The sequence below is a fragment of the Theropithecus gelada genome, chromosome 7a (assembly GCF_003255815.1).
Source record: "Theropithecus gelada isolate Dixy chromosome 7a, Tgel_1.0, whole genome shotgun sequence".
NCBI lineage: Eukaryota > Metazoa > Chordata > Mammalia > Primates > Cercopithecidae > Theropithecus > Theropithecus gelada.
This window is the reverse complement of record NC_037674.1, coordinates 35,751,325-35,759,313: the sequence shown is the minus strand read 5'-3', so window position 1 is coordinate 35,759,313 and position 7,989 is coordinate 35,751,325.

Genomic DNA, 7,989 nt, shown 5'->3' with positions numbered 1-7,989 from the left:
GGGAGAAACCCCCCCAAAAAAAAAAAAAAAAAAAAAAAAAAAAAAAAAAAAAGAAAATGCACCATAGCGCGGGTGCTGCCGCTCACCATATAATAAAAAGGATGGATGCCACCCTGAAGATGAGATGTGTACTCTGAAGGAAGAAGCAAGAAACGTACACAGGGAATCAGAGTCTGAGTCCTGATGGAGCCATACATAAAGCTCACCCTTCCCCTGGATTTTAGCCAATACACCTCTTTTATTATTTGCTCAGTTTGAGTAGGCTTTTTGTTATTTGTGAACAGAAACATCCTAACTAATAAAGGATGAGAGAGTTGTCCTCTAACAAATGGTTCAGAGAGGCATAAAGACAAAAGTGTTGCAATAGGGACAAAATCAAGGATTCCTGTTTTTCACGTCTAGGGCACGAAATCGCTCTCACAATGCAATCCCCCAAAAGTCTCCAAATTCCTACTGTACTTATTAAAATACCACATATTCTGACTATGAAATGTATCTCATGTTATTCTCTATGCATTTTGTATGCATACCTAAACAGACTGTAAACTCCTCACAGGAAACGCTTGTTTCTTTCTACAACTGTGTACCTGACCTAACACCGAACATATGGCTAGGAAAACCCTGGAAGCTCAATCAAGATGTATTAAAGTGTGCTGTTACCTAAGTGTTCCCCCAAAACCAACATGTAGCAAGGTTGTACCCACCTCAATTTTAGACCTCCCCAGTCACAAGGACAATGCTATGGTTAGCTTTGCACAAGGAAAGAAATTAAACAAAGAAACATGTGTTTATCAAAAGCCATACCAGTTACTATTATACCTTTGATTTGTATCTTTGTATTGTATCAGTGTATAGGTATATTTCCCTTAAAGACTACATCTCCATAGTTTGGATACATTCTTACAATGTATCGAAACTAACTCATTTAATACTACTCGATTGCATTTAAGGACAATAAAAGAAGTAAAAATTCAGGTTAGATGAAACAATTTGGAATATATCACATCTTGAAACCTCTGGCCAGGCCCAGTGGCTCACACCTGTAATCCCAGCACTTTGGGAGGCCAAGGCAGGTGGATCACAAGGTCAAGAGATCGAGACCATCCTGGCCAACATGGTGAAACCCCGTCTCTACTAAAAATACAAAAATTAGCCAGGCGTGGTGGCGCGTGCCTGTAGTCTCAGCTACTCAGGAGGCTGAGGCAGGAGAATCGCTTGAACCCAGGAGGCGGAGGTTGTAGTTAGCCGGGATTGTGCCACTGTACTCCATCCTGGCAACAGAGGGAGACTCCATCTCAAAAAAAAAAAAAAAAAAAACCTCTGAAAAATATTATATCTTGCCAAGCATGGCTCATGCCTGTAATCTCAACACTTTGGGAGGCCGAGGCAGGAGACTCTCTTGAGGCCAGGAGTTTGAGGACAGTCAGGGCAACACAATGAGACAGTGTCTCTACAAAAATTAAAATTAAAAAATTAGCTGGACATGGTGGCACATGCCTGTAGTCTCAGCTTTGGGGAGACTGAGGTGGGAGGCTTTCTTGAGCCACGGAGGTCAAGGCTGCAGTGAGCTGTGATTGCGCTACTGTACTCTAACCTGGGCATCAGTCTCAAAAAACAAACAAAACCATTCTATCTTTCAGCGAAAACTTGTCTCCACCTGAGTATGTAGTCTGTTCTTCCTAGAGCAACAATAACAACAAAAAGCTTATCTCTCCTCATAGGGAGAGACCTGTGCCCAATCACTGGTGTGCTGAAAATATGCCCACTCTTTCCTACGCCTCACCATCCATAGATAATGTTCTCCAATGCCAAGAAAACATGAGTCATACACAGTTTTGCAAACTGGTCTTTCAGCAGACATCTGTCCAATTTAAACCACTGAAACTGCCAAAAAAAAAAAAAATTGAAGCTTCTTTGGTTTAATCTTTTAGATGGAGCTCCAAATAAGTAATGAGAATATCATGTCTGGGAACAGTCTCACTGACCACTGATGACATAATCCTTTATGAGACAATATTTACATTTGTCCCTGAAGTTTTCAACCGAAAGTCAGAAAGGGATCCAGAATAAACGATCAAATGATTAAGATCCATCTGTTTAGTTGAATGAGAGAGTTAACGTTTCTATACAACTAAGAAATAGAATGTATTTTATGTCTGGTCTGTATTTTAGGGAATTGGTGTCTTATTTTTAACTAATATCTAGTTATGGGTCCCAACAATACCCAAACAACAGTTTTACTATTGTGAAAAATAAATAATTAAATACTTTCTGCAAGTATAATGTCTCCCCTCTGCCCCATCAAAAGTGATGCAAATGATAACTCCCAAGTGCCACAATGGGCAGCTGGAAATAGTTTCTGTCCAGCACCAATCTGCAGTCTCGTAGAATTGCACAATGAGTTTCTTCTGAGTTCAGAAAGGGGGTTGGGGGACGTGTGAAGTCACGATGCAGTAGGCTTGCATATCTCTGTCTATGTGTGCATTGTGGGAGGCTAATAAAGTGGTAGGTCCATTCCTAACACGGTTTGGCTTTTTTGATACTACACTCTAGTGTCTGAAAACTTTTACTCTTAAGGAGCAGGACTCTGTAACTAACTGACTAAGTGCCTAAGGCCTAAATGTCAATCTGCATACAAGGCTGTCAGCCAAGCCTTCTGCCTCCCAGGAGCCCAGTGCTAGAGTTAATTTACATGCAGCAGTGAGAAAGTCTTCAGAATGTTAAGACTGTCAGCTGCAACTTTCAGAGGAAGAAAAGCATGAGAGGTTGAGTCTTAGAAGTAGCCAGCCCAGAGTCTGAGTTTGTTGGAAGAAGCAGTTGCAGAAGGAAAGGGGAAAGAGCACTGAAACAGAGTCTCAACTCCACCATTGGCTAAGGCCCTACCTCGTCCCTCTTCAACTCTTGGCATTTTCATCTGTAAAACCTGGATACTGGCCGGGCGCAGTGGTTCATGCCTGTAATCCCAGCACTTTGGGAGGCTGAGGCAGGCAGATCACGAAGTCAGGAGATGGAGACAATTCTGGCTAACACGGTGAAAACCTGTCTCCACTAAAAATATTTAAAAAATTAGCCGGGCATGGTGGCGGGCGCCTGTAGTCCCAGCTGCTGGGGAGGCTGAGGCAGGAGAATGGCGTGAACCCGAGAGGTGGAGCTTGCAGTGAGCCGAGATCGCGCCACTGCACTCCAGCCTGACAGAGCAAGACACCATCTTAAAAACAAAACAAAGGCCGGGCGCGGTGGCTCAAGCCTGTAATCCCAGCACTTTGGGAGGCCGAGACGGGCGGATCACGAGGTCAGGAGATCGAGACCATCCTGGCTAACACGGTGAAACCCCGTCTCTACTAAAAAATACAAAAAACTAGCCGGGCGAGGTGGCGGGCGCCTGTAGTCCCAGCTACTCGGGAGGCTGAGGCAGGAGAATGGCGTGAACCCGGGAGGCGGAGCTTGCAGTGAGCTGAGATCCGGCCACTGCACTCCAGCCTGGGCGACAGAGCGAGACTCCGTCACAAAAAAAAAAAAAACAAAAACAAAAACAAAAACAAAACAAAACAAAACAAAACCTGGATATTAGTGCCTTTCTAGCATATCCTACTGGCTGTAGTACCCATCTAATAAATAATGAACATAAAAGTTCTTTTAAAAATGCAAGCCACTGTATAAATGTGAAGTATTGTAGTGGCACACGCCTGTAATCTCAACTACTCAGGAGGCTGAGGCAGGAGAATCAGTTGAACCTGGGAGGCAGAGGTTGCAGTGAGCCGAGGTCGTGCCACTACCCTCCAGCCTAGGGGACAGAGTGAGACTCCATCTCAAAAAAAAAAAAGACTGTGGATGTTATCTTGAGGTGGGGAATAATCAAAAGCTTTTTAATGGGGGATGAGAGTTGGGATAAGCAACATGGTTAAACTTCTAGAACGGAAAATATGACTGCAATAGATAGGGATAGATTGAGGGGGCAGGATGGAAACTAGGGAAGTCTGAGGACATGGAGGTTGGGAGACACTGTTTTTCAATCTAAACCTAAGGCTGGCCAGGTGCGATGGCTCACACCTGTAATCCCAGCACTTTGGGACACCAAGACAGGAGAATTGCTTGACCCTAGGAATTCGAGAACAGCCTAGACAACATGAAAAGACCTCGTCTCTGCAAAAAATTTTAAAAAGTTAGCCGAGTGTGGTGGTACATGCCTGTCGTCCTGGCTACTCAGGAGGCTGTTGTGGGAGGATCACTTGAGCCCATGATGTCGAGTCTGCAGTGAGCCATGACTGCACCACTGCACTCCAGTGTGGGTGACAGCGTGAGACCCTGTCTCCAAAAAACAAAAACAAAAACACCCCTAAGTTTACAGTGATCAGTCCTACTTGGCAAGCTGTTCACTCTTGTTTCTGTGTACTAAATATGCCTGCCATATGGCGAGAATGCAGCCAAGCCAAGGAGATGGAAGGTGCAGATTTTAAATCTACTGGAGTCGAACAAGTAAGTAATAAGGGGGTAAGAACTACAGACCCTCACACACAGTAGGGCAGCCTTCTTCTAGGCTCCAAAGCTAAATGGGATAGGGGTTCCTTTCAAAATTTTTCTTTGGATAATTACATTTGAATTATGTCATCTGGAAGTGAACCTTGAATGTGGAAAAAAGTTTGGTAACCTTCCAAGAAAGTCACTTAAAAAAATACTGGCTAACCCTTTTTTTTGTTTGTTTTTGAGATGGAGTCTCGCTCTGTCGCCCAGGCTGGAGTGCAGTGGTGCGATTTTGGCTCACTGCAAGCTCTGCCTCCTGGGTTCACGCCATTCTCCTGCCTCAGCCTCCCGAGTAGCTGGGACTACAGGCGCGTGCCACCATGACTGGCTAATTTCTTTGTATTTTTTTAGTAGAGACGGGGTTTCACTGTGTTAGCCAGGATAGTCTCAATCTCCTGACCTCGTGATCTGCCCACGTAGCCCTCCCAAAGCGCTGGGATTACAGGCATGAGCCACCACGCCTGGCCGGTTAACTCTTTAAATGCTACTTTTTACCTAGCTGGTCTTTCTCCTAACCTTTTAAAAGTCAAACCAGGCCGGGCGTGGTGGCTCAAGCCTGTAATCCCAGCACTTTGGGAGGCCGAGACGGGCGGATCACGAGGACACAAGATCAAGACCATCCTAGCTAACATGGTGAAACCTCGTCTCTACTAAAAAAAAATACAAAAAAAACTAGCCAGGCGAGGTGGCGGGCGCCTGTAGTCCCAGCTACTCCGGAGGCTGAGGCAGGAGAATGGCGTGAACCCGGGAGGCGGAGCTTACAGTGAGCTGAGATCCGGCCACTGCACTCCAGCCTGGGCGACAGAGCAAGACTCCGTCTCAAAAAAAAAATTAAATTAAAAAATAAAAATAAAAATAAAAGTCAAACCAGGCACAGTGGCTCTAGCCAGGAGCGGCTCTAGCCAAGAGTGGCTCATGCTTATAATCCCAACACGTTGGGAGACTAAGGCAGGAGGATCACTTGAAGCCAAAAGTTCGAGACCAGCCTGTAGAGATGGTGAAACCCCATCTCTACAAAAAATTAGCTGGGCATGGTGGCACGTGCCTGTAATCCCACTTACTCAGGAGGCTGAGGCAGGAGAATTGCTTGAACCCGGGAGACAGAGGTTGCAGTGAGCTGAGGTGGTGCCACTGCACTCCAGCCTGGGCGACAGAGCTCGACTCTGTCTCAAAAAAAAAAAAAAATGGCCAGGCTTGGTGGCTCACACCTGCAATCTCAGCACTTTGGGAGGTTGAGGCGGGCAGATCACCTGAGGTTGGGAGTTCGAGACCAGCCTGACCAACATGGAGAAAACCCATCTCTACTAAAAATACAAAATTAGTTTGTCGTGGTGGTGGGCGTCTGTAATTCCAGCTGCTTGGGAGGCTGAGGCAGGAGAATCGCTTGAATCCGGGAAGCGGAGGTTGTAGTGAGCTGAGATAACACCATTGTACTCCAATCTGGGCAACAAGAGCGAAACTCTGTCTTTAAAAAAAAAAAAAAAAAAAAAAAAAAAATTGGCCGGGTCGCGGTGGCTCAAGCCTGTAATCCCAGCACTTTGGGAGGCCGAGACGGGCGGATCATGAGGTCAGGAGATCGAGACCATCCTGGCTAACACGGTGAAACCCCGTCTCTACTAAAAAATACAACAAAATTAGCTGGGCGAGGTGGCGGGCGCCTGTAGTCCCAGCTACTCGGGAGGCTGAGGCAGGAGAATGGCGTGAACCCGGGAAGCAGAGCTTGCAGTGAGCTGAGATCCAGCCACTGGACTCCAGCCTGGGCCACAGTGCGAGACTTCGTTTCAAAAAAAAAAAAAAAAAAAAAAAAAGGTGCTGCAGTCTTGAAAGAGAAAATTGGACTTAAACAGTTAAAACAAACCTAGTGCAGTGGCTCACACCTGTTATCCCAACACTTTGGGAGTCCAAGGCAGGTGTATCGCTTAAGGTTAGGAGTTTGAGACCAGCAATAGCCAACATGGTGAAACCTCATCACTACTAAAAATACAAAAATTAGCCAGGCATGGTGGCGGGCGCTTGTAATCCCAGCAACTTGGGAGGCTGAGGTAGGAGAATCATTTGAACCTAGGAGGTGGAGGTTTCAGTGAGCTGAGATCAGGCCACTGCACTCCAACCTGGGCAACAGAGCGAGACTCCATCTCAAAAAAAACCCCAAAACACCAAAAACACCAAAAAAAAAAAAAAAGTTAAAACAAAATGGTAATATGGAGATCTGTACTGCTAGCCCAAGTGGGTCCGAGGCCATTCTCCCCTACCTCTCTGCCATTCCTTTTCCATTAGATATTAATGGTATAAAGGCTTCATGTATTTTTTTAACAAAACAGCGCAGATAATTTTATAATATATATAATGCATATTAGTAGACTAACAGAAGCAGTGTTAACTATTCCAAGATACGATTTCTGTTTGTGAAAGAAGAGTAACTGCAGCCCTAGGAGAGGGGTCAACATCTCTGACGACTGACTTCGGTGGATGGCGAGTTTCTCAGGTCCAACCCTGCATCCACTAACTCTGTACCTTCTTAACTCTTTCATTGTCTGGGTTTATGTCTAAGCTTGTTCCAGGTATCCAGAATGCCCACAAGAATACCACAGGTTCTGGAAGAGGAAGGGGATGGCAGATGTTAACCTGTTTCTACGGAGACTTACATAGGGCTAATGGAAACGACATCACACTTAGCTATTCCCTTGCTCGTGGGAATACTGGATTTTTAAACTCTTTTTTGCTATATAAGTTCATTATTCATGTTATCATTGAATATTCCACTTTAGTTCACTATATTTTTGAACATTTTTACCCTCACCAAATTATTAATTTTAAATAGTATTACACGATTTTGAATACTGAGCATTTCAGGAAGTCTAAAAGCTTGATTGGACTGATAGATATCCACTTCAGCCCTCATATCAGAATGCTCAAATATTTTTACAACCAGAAAATAAATCTGTTTGAGTTCACTGAACAATGTTATCAAATGAGGGCCTCATCAAATCAGCATCCTCTTCTGCTACTATCTTTTCCCCTCTTAAACACCAGCTCTGGCCCAGAATCACTGCTAGCTCTTCCTCAAAACTCTCAAGTGACCAGAATTTGCCTTCAGCTTTGAGGGAAATACTTAAGCTGAGTATTTCCAAAACTATCTTCAAAATGGTGGCATTGATCAAATACATACCTTCTCTCATGACTCTTTACCTCTTTTTATACTGGATGGTTTGTTTAAAACTAAACAGTCCCACCTCTCTACATTGTCACTTCCTGCTGATAGAGAATACATTGGTTTACGTTACATTTCCTCTTTCGTGGTTGTGCAATGACTTCAACTAACTATGAACAACTTTAATGCACTGGCAAAGATAGAATGGCTTACTTCCTTTCTCTAATGGTTAACTGTTCCTTGACAGAATTAGTCATTCTCTTATTGTATTGTCCTAGCACTTAGATTTCATATCTGATGCATTTGCCAAATTATCA